Genomic DNA, 22,617 nt, shown 5'->3' on the forward strand with positions numbered 1-22,617 from the left:
TCTGGGAGCTGCCGCGGCGAAGAACGAAGCCACCGTGCTCCCATTGGTGGAGGGAGCCGAGCCCCCTCACTAACGCCGCTTGGTAGTTTGGTTTGCCCTGTTCCCATCATGCACTGGGACAGGAACAGACTAATTTGCATATAGCCAAGTTCTGAGCTGGGATGGTGCAGTGAGCTAAAAAACGGTGATGGATCAAGCCCTGATCTTTGGACTGGGTAAGAGTGGTCTGCTTAATTCAGGCACTCTGTTCATCACCACCCCCTTTTCTGAATCATTTTGTCCACCATAAGCGTGGAGGGGTATACTCAGATGTGAGTCCCTTGCTCATTGCACCATCAGGATTCAAGCAAGCCGGGCCGACGATGCCTGAAATGGCAGAAACCGGTCCCCGGAAGCTTGTTTCCTTCCCAGTATAAGAATTGGCTTGGTAGTTTGGTTTGCCCTGTTCCCATCATGCACTGGGACAGGAACAGACTAATTTGCATATAGCCAAGTTCTGAGCTGGGATGGTGCAGTGAGCTAAAAAACGGTGATGGATCAAGCCCTGATCTTTGGACTGGGTAAGAGTGGTCTGCTTAATTCAGGCACTCTGTTCATCACCACCCCCTTTTCTGAATCATTTTGTCCACCATAAGCGTGGAAGGGTATACTCAGATGTGAGTCCCTTGCTCATTGCACCATCAGGATTCAAGCAAGCCGGGCCGACGACGCCTGAAATGGCAGAAACCGGTCCCCGGAAGCTTGTTTCCTTCCCAGTATAAGAATTGGCTTGGTAGTTTGGTTTGCCCTGTTCCCATCATGCACTGGGACAGGAACAGACTAATTTGCATATAGCCAAGTTCTGAGCTGGGATGGTGCAGTGAGCTAAAAAACGGTGATGGATCAAGCCCTGATCTTTGGACTGGGTAAGAGTGGTCTGCTTAATTCAGGCACTCTGTTCATCACCACCCCCTTTTCTGAATCATTTTGTCCACCATAAGCGTGGAAGGGTATACTCACATGTGAGTCCCTTGCTCATTGCACCATCAAGATTCAAGCAAGCCGGGCCGACGACGCCTGAAATGGCAGAAACCGGTCCCCGGAAGCTTGTTTCCTTCCCAGTATAAGAATTGGCTTGGTAGTTTGGTTTGCCCTGTTCCCATCATGCACTGGGACAGGAACAGACTAATTTGCATATAGCCAAGTTCTGAGCTGGGATGGTGCAGTGAGCTAAAAAACGGTGATGGATCAAGCCCTGATCTTTGGACTGGGTAAGAGTGGTCTGCTTAATTCAGGCACTCTGTTCATCACCACCCCCTTTTCTGAATCATTTTGTCCACCATAAGCGTGGAAGGGTATACTCAGATGTGAGTCCCTTGCTCATTGCACCATCAGGATTCAAGCAAGCCGGGCCGACGACGCCTGAAATGGCAGAAACCGGTCCCCGGAAGCTTGTTTCCCACTCCCAGTATAAGAATTGTCTTGGTAGTTTGGTTTGCCCTGTTCCCATCATGCACTGGGACAGGAACAGACTAATTTGCATATAGCCAAGTTCTGAGCTGGGATGGTGCAGTGAGCTAAAAAACGGTGATGGATCAAGCCCTGATCTTTGGACTGGGTAAGAGTGGTCTGCTTAATTCAGGCACTCTGTTCATCACCACCCCCTTTTCTGAATCATTTTGTCCACCATAAGCGTGGAAGGGTATACTCAGATGTGAGTCCCTTGCTCATTGCACCATCAGGATTCAAGCAAGCCGGGCCGACGACGCCTGAAATGGCAGAAACCGGTCCCCGGAAGCTTGTTTCCTTCCCAGTATAAGAATTGGCTTGGTAGTTTGGTTTGCCCTGTTCCCATCATGCACTGGGACAGGAACAGACTAATTTGCATATAGCCAAGTTCTGAGCTGGGATGGTGCAGTGAGCTAAAAAACGGTGATGGATCAAGCCCTGATCTTTGGACTGGGTAAGAGTGGTCTGCTTAATTCAGGCACGCTGTTCATCACCACCCCCTTTTCTGAATCATTTTGTCCACCATAAGCGTGGAAGGGTATACTCAGATGTGAGTCCCTTGCTCATTGCACCATCAGGATTCAAGCAAGCCGGGCCGACGACGCCTGAAATGGCAGAAACCGGTCCCCGGAAGCTTGTTTCCTTCCCAGTATAAGAATTGGCTTGGTAGTTTGGTTTGCCCTGTTCCGATCATGCACTGGGACAGGAACAGACTAATTTGCATATAGCTAAGTTCTGAGCTGGGATGGTGCAGTGAGCTAAAAAACAGTGATGGATCAAGCCCTGATCTTTGGACTGGGTAAGAGTGGTCTGCTTAATTCAGGCACTCTGTTCATCACCTCCCCCTTTTCTGAATCAAGAAGAAATTGGCACAGAAGCTGAAAAATAAAATACATATTTATTAACCTCAGATGAGGGAGCGTACGTCACACAGAACCCTTAGCAACTGTATGAGGCAGTCTAAGGAGTACAGAAAACTGGAGCCTTATATATGCTTAGGGTTACATAGTCAGCATAAGAGCAAGGGGCAGTCCTGGCACATGTCAGCATGCAAAATGCCTAATATGGGCATGCAAGATCTGCTTGCTCAACAAAGTGGGAGGAGAGTTACTTCTCCATACATCAGCAAAAATAGCCTGACAGTTATACAAGAGGAGCAGGTGCATTCTACTAGCTAGGCCCTTCTGAGCATGTGCAAGGCTCTGAAGAGGGAAACAGCACATGGCGAGCCATGGCTAACTAAAATGGAGGCCAAGTGCAAAATGGCTTTCAGCTCATGCTCACAAATCCCTGCAATCTTTAACAGATAGTCCTTTTAGCATGAGCTAAAGACATTCATATGATCCAGTAGGAACATAGAAAATATTTGCACATTAATTTTCATAAATGTATCAATATCCTAATTCATTGCTAGGTGGGCATTTTCCATACTAAAATTTCATTAAGCGGGTACATATGATGTAAAAGCACGTATACAAAGGGAACAAAGCATCGGGTCATAACTAACATACAGAGAGAGTAATGACTATTATCACAAACAGAATTATCATTTTTTGTAGTCATAAGCAAATCCTTGAAACATCTAGTAAACATGTTCATGGCTCCTATGCGTTTAAGTAACCATTCATTTCAATTTCAGAATAGCCAAAAGCACATATCTAATAAAAACATTTTCACTTGATTTTTCCATTTTCTGTTTGTGAGGGCTAGAACATTAATTATATTTTGGACCAGGAGGACCACACAGGGCAATAGGAATTAGGACGAAGAGCTGCAAATGGCTACTCCTCCTAAAAAATGGGATGACTAAAGGGGTACATTATTAACAAGAAAAAAAGCTTGTTCAACATTCAACAATGGTTGGATGACATTAAAACGCGTCGCCATTACCATGCATGCTTTTATCAGTAATCCTTTACCACGCAATACTTTTACAATACAAAGCCTTTACCATACACACACACACACACGCACACACGCGCGCACACACACACACACACACACACACACACACACACACACACACACATATATAAATTACTGTTATCACCCTACGCCCCTACCTACCGGTAAATCCTAAAAACACCCTTACCTTTAAGGAAATGGCTGCATTTAAAACTTGCAGTGTTTTTTAATGCAATGACAGACATGGTGGTCTGCTGACCCCAGCAGGCCACCTTCCGTGTTATGTTATCTGAACAGTGGTTCTGCCACAAAAACAAAGTTTCTTATATGTGTTACTGTGTCCTCACAGAGGTAGGACCGTCAAACAATGATTCATCACAACACTGACTACATGTATAAACACAAAAACACAACTAAATTGAAAAGTGTTTATCAATATATTATAAAGAGGCATATATCTAGTGAAACTAATAAAAAACAACAAAACTGATACACAATGTACACATATACTAAACAGTATGTACAACACTAGTGACATAAATTGTGACTGAACAAATATATATATGATACATGCATCAACAATAGAACATTGACAAAATATTATATATATAACACATGGAGCATGAATTAATTTTGCAGTGTTTGTTTAACAAAGGAAAACCCCCCAAAATTACCTATGATATATAATCTTTAAAATGCTTTTGGTCTATTTGGGCAACAAAGGCTCTGTGTTATGGCATTCAATCAGAGTGAGTCACAATTTGCGACCTACTTTATGAATATTGATGAAGTAGGTTTTGTGACCCAGTTTAAAAGATGATAGGTCAGATTTCAAAATTAGAATCAATTCGCAAAATGTTAGTGTTCAATTTGCAACCATTTTTTGACAATTTATTTGTACACCTGACTTAGATCTCCAGTATGAACAAGCTAGGTGCATGGCAGGATTCTGGGAAGCAATGACAGAGTAACTCTTTCAAAGCCCATAAAAGAGCAACTGAAGCATTTTATAGCAGAAGCAAAAGAGAAATACCAACCTGAATGTGGCTACCATACTCCTGGGGACTACCATGGTATAATGTTATCTAATGTTATCATGAGTCAACAATTATTGCGTTTGCCACCTAAGAAAGTGTGACAGTGACATGACAGACAGGGGTGCCCCTGGTCCTAATGTAAGCAACGTAATGGTCTAGAAAGCCCTCCCTCCCCAACTGAGCAGTAAAAACTATAATATTTAGAGTGGACCCCTCACACCTCTAGGCCCCGATGTCCCTGCACTTATCGCACTAAAGAAAGCTACTCCTCTGGAGCGGGATAAAGCTCTCCATTGTCAGTCATCAGGGATTGGGTTATAGACCACCCACTATCTTCCATGGTGTTGGGCATGAAATGATCCATTGAAGGAAAGTCTAGGAGCAGAATGTCTTTAGTACCAATGGGTTCCTCTTGCCTTTGGAAGACCTTTCAGAGGTCTTGTCGGAAGCTCTTCCACTCTAGCTGTGCTCACCGCAACCGCTCTCGAAGCACCAGGTTACATGGCAACAAGTAACACTACTGAGGTCACCCTACAGGTGAGGCAGGTGTAAGGGCTGCCTTACACCAGAATGATGGAGTGCTGTAATGAGACCTTACAAAAGGATTGAAAAGACTAGTTGAATCGCGACAAGCTCCACTCATTCAGGTTGACAGTCACATAATGCATTGTGAATTTCAAGGTACCAATACAATTCAGTCACTGCATCTCATGTTTGAAAGGAAATAGTTACAAGAAATCACTTTGTATTGTGAATTACACCTATCATCCATGGAGGTATTTTAGGTACATAAGTCACTCATGCCACATTTAAGTCATTTTGCGATCATTCCAATATCAAAATAAAAATGTCCAAAACAAATCAGTGATGATGAAAAACTAAAAGAGGACTCAAATGCCTCTTGAAGTGAATTAATTTTTTCATGCTTACATGGAGAAATATAACAGTTTGCTCCTGCAGCTATTCTCTGCATGTGAGATAACTAAAAGGCTCAATTAATGTACCTGTTTTACCAGTAGCTTTCAACATACTTCCTGTGGATTGCTACAGGCGCCATGTGCAGTTTACAGTATCCTTGCAAGCTTTGGTAGTTGAAAAGGTGTATTTCTCACCATTTCGTGAAGCAATGCTAGTAGGCGTATACTTACGTTTGTGAAATTTGACCCATGTTGGGATTACCAATTGTGCACTTTGCAAAAAATGTAAATTGTTTATGAATAGAGGCTAATGTTCTTAACTATGCTTCCTGAGCCCGATCCAACAAAGAAATGTGTAAATCTAAACAGTTCCATTGGCTCCTGATCTAATCTTCCATACCTAGGCATTACATAAGTTCCCAGAGGCATTTGGAACTTACAAAAATAGCTACATTACCCCTAATTTTGTAACTCTGCTCATGTGTCAGCTGAAGAACCGGGGTTTAACCCAACGGCGTCAGGAGCACGCCTAAGATCTTCGAGTTCACCTGTCTTGGTATTCAAAGACACGGAATACTTCTGGATGGCGTCAGAGACCAAGTTTATTAGCTGCAGCTAGTAACAGTAATCCTAGAAATACATCACGGTGTAAATTCTCAGGAGACTGCTCATTTTACTAAGGCGAGACGTCTCCTTTTATACCCATTATTCACATTATAAATGTACACCTACTGCACAAAATTCTAGCCAATAAGATACATTTTCAAACAAAGTATCACATAGCAAAAACTCAATTTACAGTTTCCCAACCCAAAAGTTAAGCCGGACAAACCTATCATTGAAAGCATAACCCATGTAATGCAGAAACATAAAAAAAGAACAGTAACAGATACTGAACAAGATAAGCACGTGCAAGGAAACTAAAAAGTTAACGATGTCCTGAACATTGATTGGCAATCTCAGATAAAAGATCGATCAGGGCAATTGGCTTTGTGAGGTCAGTTTCAGGTGAAGAGGTCAGTTTCTTACAGTTCATTTCAGAGTCAAAGAGAAACCTAGTTAATGTATACATGAACTAAGAAGGCCAGGCCACTTCGTTCGCCAGGTTACCTTTACAGGCCTAAGTGAGGGCAACACAAAATGGTGGAACAGAACAAAATGGAGTCAGACTCAAGAATTACAGAACCTCAGCCCTCCTTTTGCCATTACGTGGGCAATAACCTAAGACTCATGTTAATCTGAATCTAGGCCTATATCAATATTCATTAGGTCATCAAAGTGTTGCTGTAGCATCATTTTATTATTCTCTACTCCTCTCGGAACAGATCTCCCAACACACATAGTAGCACAAAGACTACAAATGGTGGGACCACACTGGATGCAAAGACAACAAGAGAAAAGGATGGCTAAAACCATACCAAGGAATGTCAGAATCTTCCATCCCCACATAGACAGCAGTCCCCAAAACCATCCCGTCAATGACCAGTCTCCTTCGTCTACATGGATAGACTCAGAGATCTTATGCAACCTAGAGATGGCTTGTTATACTGTAGGGGCATTATCTGGTATCTAAACACAACAACTGGATCCAATCAATTTACATACTCCTCTTCGATCTGCAAGTATGATGTCTAATACCATACGATTCTGCAAAGTCATAGGGCGGTCCGCTTGAAGCTCAGCTGTAACGTTACTAAGAGCACCTGCTGTCTCATTAATAGTAGCTTCAACAACACGGCCAAGCTGTCGAATATGCCTACTATTGATCATAGGACCCCAAAAGGGCAGGAAGCCCTTGAAGAAATCTCCTACTTCATGTGCTGCACTATCTTCCTGATTGAAGACACCTCTACCATATCTCGTTCTATGATAGTCTGAAGCAGTAGTGTATGTAGGGGAAGCAAAAACGCCACATAACATGTTCCTGAAAAATCAGGTGGCAACCATGTGTAGGCTCTGTCATGACAAACAAAATATGTGCCTTTAGCTGGCACAAACGGTGGAGAAGTCCGGGATGAATAGACATAGGTTTGAGCACACACACTCTTACCTAGCTGAGCTTTCGGATTCCGACCAGTACCTTGCAAACAAAAAATGGCCTTGGTGGGGTACAATCCAAATAGGGGGAGACCTTTATCGTCTCTCCTTCTCTGTCAAGCTGGTACTATATCCAGTCACATTCCAACCAAAATGAGCCTGCACCTCATCCTTAGGGTTAGCATTATATGCATCAATATCTCGGATCATAGCTACTATTCCCCTTATCAAGGCATTATTGCTGGAGTTATCTTTAAGGGAACGTAAGGGGCGTACCTCATTTGCATAAATAAACATGGTCTGTAAAGCCCACACAGACCCATTTGAAAGAAAAAGGCAAAACCAAATATGGCATACCTTTATCTGTCGTATGAGGCATAAGACCACAAACCCAACAATTAGTGGTATTTACTACTAACTGATGTTGATGCAACAACTGTATGAACGAGTTGTTGACAAATTTTGTTCTCCTTGTTTGCTCATGTTCAGGCAACGTAAAAAAAGTGATGCAAAGAAACAGTAGTGAAAGAAAGCATAGGTTGGGAGGTGGGTGCAGAGGTCTGTTGTGTAACATAGACAATCCAACCCACACAAGCTAATGAAACATCAAAAAGCACACTATTATAAAACATTTGCTACATATCAATGTACAAAATCTTGTCTTAAGATCTATTCTCTTAACATCTCTTTCAGTTCCAACAGACTCCATCCTCTAATGTGCTGCTCGCGGCAATTTTCCTTCTTCACTCAAGTGTGCGTCCAGGCATCCTAGACGTCCCTAGAACCGCAGACCTTTCGTCAAAACGCGGGCCACCCCTTAAGTCTTATACCGCGACCCTGCAGCTGAACCCGGATGGTGGCCCAAAAAAGAAAATGAAAAAAAAATAGTCTCTTGTCTGAAAGAGTGTAATTCACAAAAAAATTCAAATTTTATTTGTCCTTTTTAGACCTTAAGTTGTATCGTTCTTTACCAGGCACAGTTTGATCCTGAAAGAGTGTCTCTGGATGCGTAGTATCACGTCTCAAACACGGCGGCACAGCTTCTTGCAAGACTTCATTATCCACACGTTCTTACTGAGTCCATTCCAGATGTGCATCGCTAAAAGGTACAAATCTTAGAACCCTTTCACTCTCGGAATCGGCAACACCTTCCCGGACCCACTTATCGTACGGTAAGGGCAAAGGTATCTTCTTGCAATGGGTACCATGTACCCAGTTTTTCTTGCCGAACACCTTAATAGCAGTCCGAGTTGATAACAGGACTTGGTATGGGCCGATCCATCTTGGTTCCAAGTTCTTTGACCTCTGAAAATTCCTGGTTAGAATCCAGTCGCCAGGTTGAATTGTGTGGCCTGCATCTACAGAAACTGAAGGCAAAGTGTCATGGACCTGTTGGTGAAGAACACGCAATTTAGCAGTCAAATCATGTAAGTAGTCCACCAACATAGGGTACTCGATATCACTGTACTTCTTAGGCCTCGTCACACCCCAGACATTCGCCGGGCGTCCAAAAACAATCTTGTATGGGCTAAGTCCCACGCGAGAATGTACTGTTGTTCTCGTGGACAAAAGTGCCAAGGGTAAGGCATCGGGCCATGTAAGACCAGAGCTCGCTTGCACCTTGGCCAACATCAGCTTCAGAGTGCCATTATAGCACTTGACCAGTCCTGCTGACTGGGGGTCATTTGCAGCGTGAAATTTCTGTTTAATACCCAGACCCGCACATACTTTCTTCATAATCTGACCCACAAATTTACTTCCATTATCACTCCATACCATCCTTTGGCAAGCCATATCTGGGAAAAAATTCTTTGAGCAAAACTTTGGCTGTAGACAAGGCAGTATTATCCTTTAGGGGATAGGCCTCTATCCATCTGGAAAAGGCACAAACAACCACAAGGACATACTTCAAGTTATTGCATCTTTCCATATGAATGTAGTCTATCTGCAGCACCTCGAACGGATACGTTGGAGGAGCAAAATGACCCGCTGGAGTTGGGGTTCCCTTTCCAGGATTATGCATCAAGCAAATCATGCAGTGTTTAACCAAATTCTCAGCACACTTAGGAATTCCATCATTCTGCCATACCGGAGCCAACAACTTACATATCCCTTTTGAACTAATGTGAGCCAGCCCATGAGCCATAGTAACCAACGGGAGCACATATGCATCTAGCAACATCGCCGGTGCTCTGACAACTCAACCCAACAGCCTGTTGAATCCAACATTCCCGTACTCTCTCTCCACATACTCAATTCTTTCTCAGTAGCTTCCACCTGAATCATCTTCACACTTTCTGTTGTATCTTCACACATACTTCCTTCCACAACCCATGTGGCAGGACCTGCAACATACATCCGACTCGTCACATCTTTCGCTGTTTCTCTCGCTACTTCATCTGCAAACGCATTCCCTCGACCCACATCATCCGTAACCTTCTTATGCGCACTACACTTTACTATCGCAATTTGGGTCGGCAAAGTAAGTGATTCAAGAAGTTCACTCACTAATTGTGCATGCTGAATTTTTGTACCATGCGAAGTAAGAAATCCTCTCTCTTTCCACAAACGACCAAAACTGTGAGCCACGCCAAACGCATATTGGCTATCAGTAAAAACATTCACTCTCTTTCCTTTTGACAACACACACGCTCTAGTCAATGCTATCAACTCCGCTGTCTGTGCTGAATTCTGTGCAATACGTGCTGTTTCAACAATCGTATACAAAGTTGTGACAGCATATGCTGCAGTCCTCTCTCCATTCGGAAGCTTAAAGCATGAACCATCTACCCATAGGGTACCATCAGGATTCGAAAGAGGAGTATCGTTCAGATCAACTCTACCCTTCGTTTCCTCCTCTGTCCGGAGAAAACAGTCACGCTGTTCCTGAGCATCTGTCTCTTCAAAAATTGGCAACAATGTAGCTGGATTCAATGTGTTGCACCTCTTGATGTGCACATGACTAGCAAAAAGCGTCAACTCATAACCTGACAAACGTGCACTGATAAGATGTTGAGTCTTTGTTCTGTTCAATAGGGTATCCACTGCATGTGGAACCATCACAATCAATGTATTATCCAATACCAAACCAGCAGACTGTCGAATAGAAACAGCCGCTGCCGCTGTAGCTCTTAGACAACTAGGCAATGCCCTAGCTACCGGATCTAAAGTGGCTGAAAAATACGCACATGGGCGCTGCTTGTCTCCAAATTGTTGCATCAACACTGACAACGCACATCCTTCTCTCTCGTGTACATAAAATGTAAAAGGTTTACTATAGTCGGGGGTACCCAACACCGGAGCAGAACACAATGCATCACGCAATTCAGAAAAACTCTTCTGACATTCGTCAGACCAAGGAAGAGGGTGTGGTGTCTCCTTAAGATAGAGTGCCAACAAAGGTTTCGCTAACAAAGAAAAATTTGGAATCCACTGTCTACAATACGAGGTGATACCTAAGAAGGCACGCACCTCTCTCTGTGTGCATGGCACAGTCATTTGGGCAATTGCTTGAATACGCTCTGGGGTCAATCGTCTTCCCTCCTTCGACAAGAGATGACCTAAGTAGGTCACTTCTTGTCGGCAAAACTGCAACTTCGAAGGTGACACTTTATGATGAAGGTCAGACAGGTTTCGCAACAAAGAAAGAGTAACCTCTTTACAAATCTCTTCATCATCAGCAGCAACCAACAGATCATCAACATACTGGATAAGAGTAGCACCAGAAGGCAATGCAAAAGTATTAAGCTGAGTTTTCAAAGCCTGACTATAAATGGAGGAACTCTCACAATAACCTTGAGGAGCGCGTTTAAACCGGAAACTGCGACCTCCTAAAGAGAAGCCAAAAATATTCCTACTTTCCTCAGCAATCGGAATACTGAAGAAAGCGTTCTTTAGATCAATAACAGAGAACCAAGCAGCTGAGGCAGGGATTATAGTCAATAAAGCAGTAATGTCAGGGACAACAGGAAACTGTGGTACAACAATCTTATTGACCTCTTGAATGTCAATCACAAACCGATACACAGGTGGCTGAGAAGAGTCAGTACGCCTAAGGACAGGCAGAACAGGACTGTTACACACATTGCCTCTTGTTTCTTCAACCACACCTTTCTCAACCAAATCATAGATGATCGCTAAAAGAGCTCTTTCGCCATCACTGGAAATTTTGTACTGAGGAATGATAGGTAATTTAGCATTCGACTTAAGGGTAACAACGTAAGGTGGAATCTGCAAGAGACCAACATCATTTGGACCTGTAGCCCAAAGTGTATCAGGGAGAGAACGCAGTTCCAGTGGAAGGTGATCCTTAGACAGATACATCGGGGAAATCACTTTCTTACCCACTGTAAGATGTACTCCCAAAGGAGAACAATGTAATGTCGCATGCAATCTTTTCAATACCCCAACAAATTCTCGCCACAGCCAGTCGTTAGAATAAGGGGAGCCTCCAACTCACAAGGACCAATAAAAAGGGGCAAAGGGCAAGAAACCGGGTTACGAACTGGGGCGCCAGAAAATCCAACCGAAACATTAGTCAAGCCAGACAAGGGTGCGCCAGGGACTTTAGAGTTCATGATAGAACTCTTTGCTGCACCAGTATCCAAAAGAAAAGGTTCTGCCACACCTGATGTAATCACTTCAACATAAGGTCCACTCTGGTCTACTGGAACTGACACTACTCCCTCCCTTTGTCCATGGCTGTCCTAACTATCATTAAAACCAGCACTCTTACTTCCAACATAATAATCATCAGTATAGTACTGAGCGGATGTAACGGTCGGAACATTCTGTTGGTCAAAATAATTTATAGAATTCTGAGGGGAAAAGGAACGTTCATTCTGGGGAAACGTACCACGTCCCCTACCCCTAGGTACTTGTTGGTAACCACCACAACCTCTTAGACCAGACATACCATTCGCACGCTGTAGCAAGATTGGGCAACTATTCTTGAAGTGACCTTCCTCTTTACAATAAGCATACTGATTAGTGCCTAGCGGGAGTCGCAAAGCAAAAGACTCAGGCTTCTGCAACAGTTTCTGAAACTGTGGGGGTTGCTGAAACTGACGCTGATTAGGGCGAGGCAGATAAGCCTGCTGCAGAAGAACTTTCGTTTTTAATTCTCTAGTCTTCTTCTCTACTTTATCCTTCTCATCTTTATCTCTCTTCTCATAGTATTGTGCAGTAGCCAATATCTGGGCTGAAGAAGAAACAGCCCATGAACTCTCAGAGTCCTTTAACTTATTAGAAAGTTCAGGAAGTAAATTAAAAACAAACTTATCTACAAACAACCTCTGACCACCTTCTGTACTCATGCCCTGACCACTATGATCAATGAATGTTTCCTCAAACCTAGTGAAGAAATCAGACACACTCTCATCTTTCTTTTGTTTGCATGCTGCTAACTTGTCCCAATTCTCCCGCAAAGGAGGCATCATAGTTTTCATTAAATTAATAATCCTACCAGGTAGTTCTGCAACTAAGTGTTCAGGTTTGGCACCTCCTACCCGCCGACCATCTGCAGCAGTAATATTAACCCATGTATCTCCTAACTCTGGCGCGTGGTCCTCATGACGGATCTTCGCCCACAAGGGTTGAGGAACTACATTACCCATCAACATATCTATGTCAGCTAAATTCATAACACATGCATCAACTGTCTGAGACAACTCCTTGTAAGAACCAGCAGGATTTTTTACGAGGGTCAGGCAAGGTCTGCTTAAGAGCCAGGACCTCAGCTCTCTTCCAAGGGACATGCACCCACACTCGCTGAAAATGAGCTGGTGCAGCTGCAATACCATGAGCGGCATCAGCCAAAACTTCTTCTCTCCATACAGGGGGAACCTCTCTCATAGGATACTGCTTCACTTTTCTCCTGACAGAAGGGTCAGGTTCAAACAATAACTGAGGTGGAAGTCTGGAGTTCTGGACTTTTTGGTTCCGTCCAGAGGTGTCAGGGATAACACCCGAAGACCCCGGAGTTCCACCTGTCTCGGTGCACAAACAAACAGAAACACGGGCTTCTCGATGGTGGCGTCAAAGACCAAAGGTTTATTACTGCAGGGACACAGAAGTCACAGAAACTACACATGGGCAGTATCTAGGAGCCTGTTCAATTCGTACAAAGAGGGTTGCTCCTTATATACTAAATATTGGGCTTCAGGCAAATTCTTTACATGTTACCACAGTTCTAAACATTCGTGTCTTAAACAATAAATATTTGGCGTTGCACAGGAATCGTCAACAGTATCTGATGTCAAAACATTACGAATGAGGGGTTCCCACTAGTCCATCACAATCCCATGTCAATTCTTCATTCAAGACCCGGACCGCCTCATCGTAAATTTCGTTACCTCCCCCTAATAAAGGCCCAGAAGGAAAGGAGTAGAGCCAGGTGTGGTAGATAGAAAGACAGGATAAGAAATGTTTGTGGGTCGTAAATGGGCACGGTTACCAGCTTCGGCCGCTTAATCATGATCAGGCCAACGAACACAAGAACCAGTATAGCAGGACTGGCCTCAGGCTGGGGGGCAGTTCTTGCCGAGTCATGCTGCCACAGCGTTGCTGGCCTAAGGTGCACGTGTCACTAGCAAGGTGAATTGCCGGTTAAAGCCTACGTGTCCTTAATGAAAAAGAGGTCAGTGTGTGTCCATTGACTATGTGAGGGCAAGGAATACAAAATGGCTTCCGTGATCTAAGATGGATGCCATGGGTAAATCACAAATGTGTTGGTAACAGGAGTGCTCTTGCTCGTAGCATAGCGAAAATACCAGGATATACTAAATGGACCATTTGCGGTTCACTGATACCAAAATTATGTATTTATGACAATGTTATAAACACGAGCAAAAATGATCACGGAACCTCAGACCCTCCTTTTGCCCTTATTTAGGCAATTACTCAGTCTATATCAGAGTCAGAGTCCATTTCTATGCTCATTAGGTCAGCGACATGTCGTTGTGTCATCATCCTGCCTCGTGCCTTTTCTCCAAATGCAGGTGGTTTTCTGAAACAGGTTGCAGCACAGAGACTACACAGAGCGGGACCACACTGGATAATAAGACAGCACGAGAACAGAAATACTAGGATGACACCTATAACCATTAGAACCTTCCATCCCCACGCTGATACCAGAGTCCAAAACCACTCCATGAAGGACCAGTTTCCCTTATCTATGTGTATGGAGTCGGAAATCTTATGTAACTTAGAGATTGCTTCATAGACTGTTGGAGCATTATTAGGAATAAAGACACAGCAGCTCGATTGGATCACTCTGCATACCCCACCTCGATCTGCAAGTATTACATCTAGAACCATACGGTTCTGCAACGTCATGAGACGATCCGCCTGAAGCTCAGCTGTTAAGTTACTAAGGGCACCAGCAGTTTCTGTAATAGTAGATTCAACTACCCGTGTTAGTTGGCGTAGATTTCTACTATTGGCCATAGGCCCCCAAAACGGAAGGAAACCTTTGAAAAAGTCTCCAGCTTCTTGACCAGCGGTATCTTCCTTGCTGAAGACACCTCTTGCTACTCTGGATTTGTGATAATCTGAAGGAGCAGTGTATGTCGGAGGTAACAATCGAGCAATATAACATGAACCTGAAAAGTCAGCAGGCAGCCATGTATATGCTCTGTCCTGACAAATGAAGTAGGTACTCCTAGCAGTCAGAAAGGCAGGGGAGGAGTCAGACGGAAATACGTAAGTCTCAACGCACTCGCTGCTCCCTAGCTGAGCTCTCGGATTTCTCCCATTTCCTTGCAAACAGACCTGACCTCGGTGAGGCACGACCCAAACTGAAGTGGAGCTTTTACGCTTGCTTTCTCCCAAACTAAGGCGGTACTCTGTAGAGTTCCAAGTCAAATACACCAGCAATTCATCTTTAGGATAAGATGGAGTATTATTGACGTCTTTAATCATATCAATAATTCCCTGGACTAAAGCTTTGTTGGCTGAGTTGTATTTAGTGGACCGTGGTGGACGCGGAGGATAGGTCTCAAGGGCGTATGAAAAAATGGTCTGAAAGGCTTGAAATGATCCATTATAGCTAAAAGGCAAGACTAGGTAGGGAATGCCTTTATCCATAGTGTGAGGTATCAACCCACACACCCAGCAGTCTGTAGTATTAACTATCAGTTGGTGTTGATGCAAGAGCTGTACAAATGTATTGTTCATAAATTCTGAGCGTCGAGCTTGTTCGTGTTCAGGAAATGAGTGAAAAGAATGCATAGAAGAAACTGTAGAAGTAACAGGATTAAGGGGAGGCACTGTAGTTACTGGCATAAAAATCAAATGTATGCAAAAGATGATTCCACCCACCAACGTTATTAAAACAATTAAAAATGTAACTGCACATTGTATTAGAAAGCATTTGCTGTGAAGTATTCTGTACAGTCTATTTCTGCGAACATAAATTACATTTTCTCGTTGTAGCTCAGGAAGCTCCATCTTCTACGACCGTTCGCGACCACTGATGATGTGTACGTAGATGAAAATGCCTCTATCAGCCCTGGGAGTTCCCAGAACTAACAGAAAGGTCGACCTTGTGTCGGACCCCCGCAGATTCAACTAGGCACACAGCCACGACCCTACGGCTACCCAGACGGCAAGGCAATTTTTAAAACAAAAAGAAACAATACAAAGTATTAGCAAACTTCCTGGCTGGAGGCAATGTATAGCAAATTCAAATATAAAAATAGGCAGTTTCCTGCTTTATTTGTCCATATTGCGAGAACGTAAGTTGTATCTCAGTTTTGCAGGAGCTGTCTGATCTGGAAACAATGTATTTTCAGCTGACGTTGCAATGTTCACGTTCGCAGATGGCAAATGTTCTTTTGGTACAGATGGCAAATGTTCATTGTGTGTGGATGACAAATGTTTAGGGTTCAAAAGAGCAGTTTCAGGAGGAGAGTCAGACTTTGGTGAATCCGTGATCAGTTCTGCATCGCTGAAAGGTATGAACCTGGGGACTTGTTCCGTTTCAGAGGCACCGATTCCTTTCTTTACCCAGTTGTCGTAAGGAAGTGGCAGAGGCACACGTTTAGCGTGTGTTGTATGGATCCAATTTCTTCTTCCGGCCACACGAATAGCAGTTCTCGTTGCTAGCAGGACTTGGAACGGGCCAATAAATCTGGGCTGAAGATTTTTCGTTCTTGCAAAATTTCGGATGACCACCTGATCACCCGGTTTCAGCTGATGGCCTGGACTCTCTGATGGCTTTGGCAATGCATCGAAAACCTGTTGGTGAATAAGACTTAATTTAGCAGTCAAGTCGAAAAGGTAATCAATTAACATTGGGTATTCCAGCTGCTTAAATTCTTTCGGTCTAGGTACCCCCCAAACATTTGCAGGACGACCGAAAACTATTTCGTAGGGACTAAGCCCTACTCTAGAATGTACAGTTGCTCTTGTTGATAGCAAAGCCAAAGGCAATGCGTCTGGCCAGGACAAACCCGTGGATGCTTGTATCTTAGCGAGTTTCAGTTTAAGGGTGCCATTGTAACCCTCGACTAAACCCGCGGACTGGGGATGATTTGCACTATGGAATTTTTGCCTAATCCCTAGGCCGGCACACACACTCTGCATAACTTTCCCTACGAACTCACTTCCGTTATCTGACCATACAATCCGTGGCATTCCGTATCTGGGGAAGTATTCTTTAAGAAGAATTTTGGCAGTGGATAAGGCAGTATTGTCCTTGAGTGGGTATGCTTCGATCCATCTGGAAAAAGCACAAACTACCACTAGGACGTATTTCAGGTTATTACAACGGTCCATGTGAATGAAGTCTAGCTGGATCACTTCAAAAGGGCAGGAAGGAGGAGCGAAGTGACCTGCAGGTGTGGGGATTCCCTTGCCAGGATTATGCATCAAGCATACCATACAATTTCTCACCACTCTCTAAGATCAATTACGAACCTATATACTGGAGGCTTTGTAGGGTCAGTTCGTTTCAAAATAGGCAGTACCGGACTATTACAGACATTACCTCTGGTTTCTTCTACAACATCTTTCTTGATCAGGTCTTGTACTATTAGTAGGAGCGCACGCTCACCTTCACTAGAGATTCTGTATTGTGGAATTCGTGGAAGTTTGACATTTGCTTTCAAAGTTACTACATAGGGTGGAATTTCCAATAGACCTACATCATTAGGACCAGTCGCCCAAAGAGTATCAGGGAGTGAACGCAGCTCTGGTGGGAGTGCATCCATCGATAAGTACATCGGAGAGATTATTCTTTTACCCAACGTAAGCTGTACTCCTGCTGGAGAACAGTACAATGTCGCGTACAGGCGTTTTAACAAGTCTAAACCAAGCAGATTTTCGTTACAACCTGTCGTCAAAATCAGGGGTGCTTTCAATTGACGAGGTCCGACAGAAATAGACAAAGGACCAGAAACAGGGTTGTGAACAGGGGCGCCTGAAAAACCTACTGAAACGTTTGTTGAGCCAGACAAAGGTGCGCCAGGGAGTTTAGCATGTATGATAGAACTTTTTGCTGCACCAGTATCCAACAGAAACGGTTCGACTATACCTGATGTTGCTACTGCGACATAAGGTCCACTCTGATCTACTGGTACTGATACTACTCCCTCTCTTTGTCCATGGCTGTCCTAGTATTCATTTTGCTGAATTTCCTCACTAGTTTCATAATAGTCTTCGACATGATACTGTGGAGACCTATTCTGTTGGGCAGATTGTCCATTTCGCTGATCGAAATAATTAGAGGGGCGATCACTTGTCTGTGGAGGCATAGCACCTCGTCCTCGACCTCTAGAGTTTTGCATAGAACTACCACGACCTCTCTGAGCTGCCGCATCATTATTTTGCGCCCGAACTGGACAATCACTCTTGTAATGACCTTCTTTTTTGCAATAAGCACATTGATTCCATTGATATTGTGGCCTTTGAAAATTATAATCCGTTCTTTGATATGACCCTTGCTGCATATTAGTTTGATTCGTGCGAGGCGGATAAGCTTGCTGTAAAAGTACTTTAGTTTTTAAATCTTTCGTCTTTTTATCTGATTTTTCCTTCTCTTCTTTATCCCTATTTTCGTAGTACTGAGCAGTCGCAAGTATTTGCGCAGTCGTAGAGACAGCCCACGCACTTTCAGAATTCTTTAATTTACTACTAAGTTCTGGCAGCAGATTGTGCACAAATTTATCGACAAATAATCTCTGGCCTCCTTCTGTGCTCATATCTTGACCACTATGATCCACGAAAGTCTCTTCGAATCTTGTGAAAAAGTCGGAGACGCTTTCGTCTTTCTTTTGTTTGCATGCGGACAATTTATCCCAGTTAACGCGTAATGCAGGCATTAAGGTTTTCATTAAATCGATTATTCTACCAGGCAAATTAGCAATTAAAGGCTCAGGTTTGGAACCACCTACTTGTTGACCATCCGCTGCAATTATAGCTGCCCAGTCACCACCTAGGGCAACTGGATGATTCTCTTTACGAATTTTAGCCCAAATTGGTTGCGGTACTACATTACCAAATAGCAGATCTATGTCAGCAAGATTCAATACACAAGCGTCAACTGTTTGAGCCAACTCTTTGTAGTACCCTGCAGGATTTTTACGCGGATCTGGCAAGGCCTGTTTTACTGCCAATACTTCAGCTCGCTTCCATGGAATATGTATCCATACTCTCTGGAATTGGGCCGGAGCGGCTGCAATACCAAGGTTTACATTAGCTTGCACAGCTTCACGCCAAATTGGTGGAACCTCTCTCATTGGATATTGACGATTTCGTTTCGTACTACGTTTCTCTAACTCCTTCGGTGAAAGAAGGGATGAGTCGGCTCTATAACTTAGAACCAGTTCCATCGCTTCTTTTATATTTTGTCCAACTATCATACCTGTAGCAAATTCTTTCTGAACATTAATTAATTCTCCTAGATTTGATTCAGGGTCATCTTCTTCCAATTCCTCACGTAGAAGGAAACACATTTCATCGAACACATATCGTTGTGTCGGTTCGTTCCATTGCATAAATGTATCTAATACATCTTGTACATTATATCTTCCAACTTTCGAAACCCATCTAAGCGCAGTGGAATCTAGTATTCCTCTTTCCTCAGTACTGGGAAGCTGACTACGTCTCTGCACAGAGTCAGAGGTAGGAGTCTTAATCAGAGTTTTATAGAAGGGAGATAGAATATTAGAGACAGAATCAGTGATCCTTCGACGAACAGAAAGCGGAGTCATAATATTAGCAGAGGCAGTGAATAGAGTAGCAGTTGGAACAGATAGGTCAGGAACAGTAGGAGTAGCTTGAAAATTAGCTTGTGAAGTAGCAGGTGTGAGCGACACAGGCATAGGTAAAGAAGTCGGCAACCCTAGAAGAGGGGTTGTCGAAGGAACATTAATATTGACCACAGGAGGTACAGGAACTTGATTCAGGGGAGCGTGTACAGGGACACCAGGTTGTCCAGCAACCGGTAAGTGAACATTCGGTATAGGTGGAGCCGTAGCACCTTGTGCATACGGTGGGGGTGATCGTAACAAGTAAGACAACAGGGGATCCTTTTCAGGGTCCTCTACTATCTTAGCCGTACTCGATGGCAAAGCAGGATAGCACTTGTCTATCGCTAAATTACGCTCTCTATCGGCCACCTCCATCGCTTTCTCAGACTCGTTGAGTTGCAGCTGCCTAGCAGACTGTTCTAAAGTCAACTCTTGCTCTTTCTGTTCTTTCTTCAACTTTTTAATCTTTCTCTGTTTAGATTCTTTTCGCCAATAACGGAAAGAATCAAACATTGCCGGCCGGGCTTTCTTCTTAAACAACCTTCTTTCTAGATTATCGAGAACTTCAGGTTCAAAACTACCATGTAGTGGCCAACTAAGGACACCATCTTTCTCTGTGTAGCGGATCCATATCTCGTTATAAGAGATAGGGCCCACACCAAATTTGCAATAAAGATCATAAAGGGGAGTTCCAATCGGAGGAACCAAACACGAGTCCTCCAACTGGGAATCACTGTTGCAACTAAAACAAGACAACATACAATTTTTCCGACTTACCATTTTATAATCCGGAACACAGGACAAACAAAACACAAAAAGATGCGCACTTGAACCGAGAACTTAGGCCTACCAGAACTGACAAATGTATCGATACCTGAACTGAACAGAATGATTATCGTAACCAGAATAACCAGTGATAATCTTACAGAACTGAACTGAACTGAGAACTAAAAGGATTATCCAAACGGGAGCAATCCTCACAAAATATTTACCTAGCAACCACTGAATACTTAACTGAGGCACTGAAGACGTCACCAAGGAGAAACCCGTCACGTTTCGCCGTACTGAGGACTGCACCTCGGGTCCAAGACAGGGCGACGGTCAAGGCAACGGAGCACTGCAGCCGTCTGAACGGGAACCCTCGTGGAAGAGAACGTCGGGGCCACTTTTGCGATATGCCGGGATCGATGAAGTGGGGCGCCTCCCTCTGAAATCTTCACACGAAGCTCCTCGAACTCTTCAGGCTTTTGGACCGGTACCGAATGACGTCGCCCCACGTTGGGCGCCAATTGGAGTTCTGGACTTTTTGGTTCCGTCCAGAGGTGTCAGGGATAACACCCGAAGACCCCGGAGTTCCACCTGTCTCGGTGCACAAACAAACAGAAACACGGGCTTCTCGATGGTGGCGTCAAAGACCAAAGGTTTATTACTGCAGGGACACAGAAGTCACAGAAACTACACATGGGCAGTATCTAGGAGCCTGTTCAATTCGTACAAAGAGGGTTGCTCCTTATATACTAAATATTGGGCTTCAGGCAAATTCTTTACATGTTACCACAGTTCTAAACATTCGTGTCTTAAACAATAAATATTTGGCGTTGCACAGGAATCGTCAACAGTATCTGATGTCAAAACATTACGAATGAGGGGTTCCCACTAGTCCATCACAATCCCATGTCAATTCTTCATTCAAGACCCGGACCGCCTCATCGTAAATTTCGTTACCTCCCCCTAATAAAGGCCCAGAAGGAAAGGAGTAGAGCCAGGTGTGGTAGATAGAAAGACAGGATAAGAAATGTTTGTGGGTCGTAAATGGGCACGGTTACCAGCTTCGGCCGCTTAATCATGATCAGGCCAACGAACACAAGAACCAGTATAGCAGGACTGGCCTCAGGCTGGGGGGCAGTTCTTGCCGAGTCATGCTGCCACAGCGTTGCTGGCCTAAGGTGCACGTGTCACTAGCAAGGTGAATTGCCGGTTAAAGCCTACGTGTCCTTAATGAAAAAGAGGTCAGTGTGTGTCCATTGACTATGTGAGGGCAAGGAATACAAAATGGCTTCCGTGATCTAAGATGGATGCCATGGGTAAATCACAAATGTGTTGGTAACAGGAGTGCTCTTGCTCGTAGCATAGCGAAAATACCAGGATATACTAAATGGACCATTTGCGGTTCACTGATACCAAAATTATGTATTTATGACAATGTTATAAACACGAGCAAAAATGATCACGGAACCTCAAGTCTAGACCTAAAAGTGAGTAGTGTCTCTACCGCTTCCTCAACATCGGAACCCACTATCATTCCTTTAGCAAATTCAGACTGAATATTAATCAATTCCAATGGAATTGAACCCAACTCATTATCTTCCCATTCCTGACGAAGGAAGGTACACATGACATCAAAAACATACCTTTGTTTTGGTACCTCCCACTGTAGGAAGATATCCATGACCACTTGTGGACCGTACTTGGAGGCATTCGAAACCCATCTACGAGCAAGGAGATCTAACACTGCCCGCTCTTCGGGACCAGGAAGCTGACTACGTCTCTGCTTACGTTCAGAAACAGGGGTCATATTTAGTGACCCAAAGAGAGGAGACAAAAGACTAGTGACAGTCTCAGTCATTCGTTGCTGAGCAGAAGGAGAAGAAGTGGACATGAGGACAGGAGACAAAGTGTTTTGAGGCAAGAGAGACGTAGGGACAGAAATAAGAGAAGTCGAAGATAAAGGAGTGTAAGGCAAAGGAGTTTGAGGCAAGGCTGGTGACAAAGCTGTCGGCCCTGGAGGGGGCTGCGCCGCGGAAGGGAGAACTACCTGTGAAGCAACAGGTGGCAGGACAACAACAGGGGTTGAACGACAACAAGGGGTGCAACAACTGGAGGTAACGGAGGTGCAGTAGCACCCTGCACATAAGGGGGTGGTAATCTCAGTAAATGTGACATCAAAGGATCCTTTTCATGGTCTTCAGTCACATTTGAAAG

The sequence above is a fragment of the Lissotriton helveticus genome, chromosome 6 (assembly GCF_964261635.1).
Source record: "Lissotriton helveticus chromosome 6, aLisHel1.1, whole genome shotgun sequence".
Classification (NCBI taxonomy): Eukaryota; Metazoa; Chordata; class Amphibia; order Caudata; family Salamandridae; genus Lissotriton; species Lissotriton helveticus.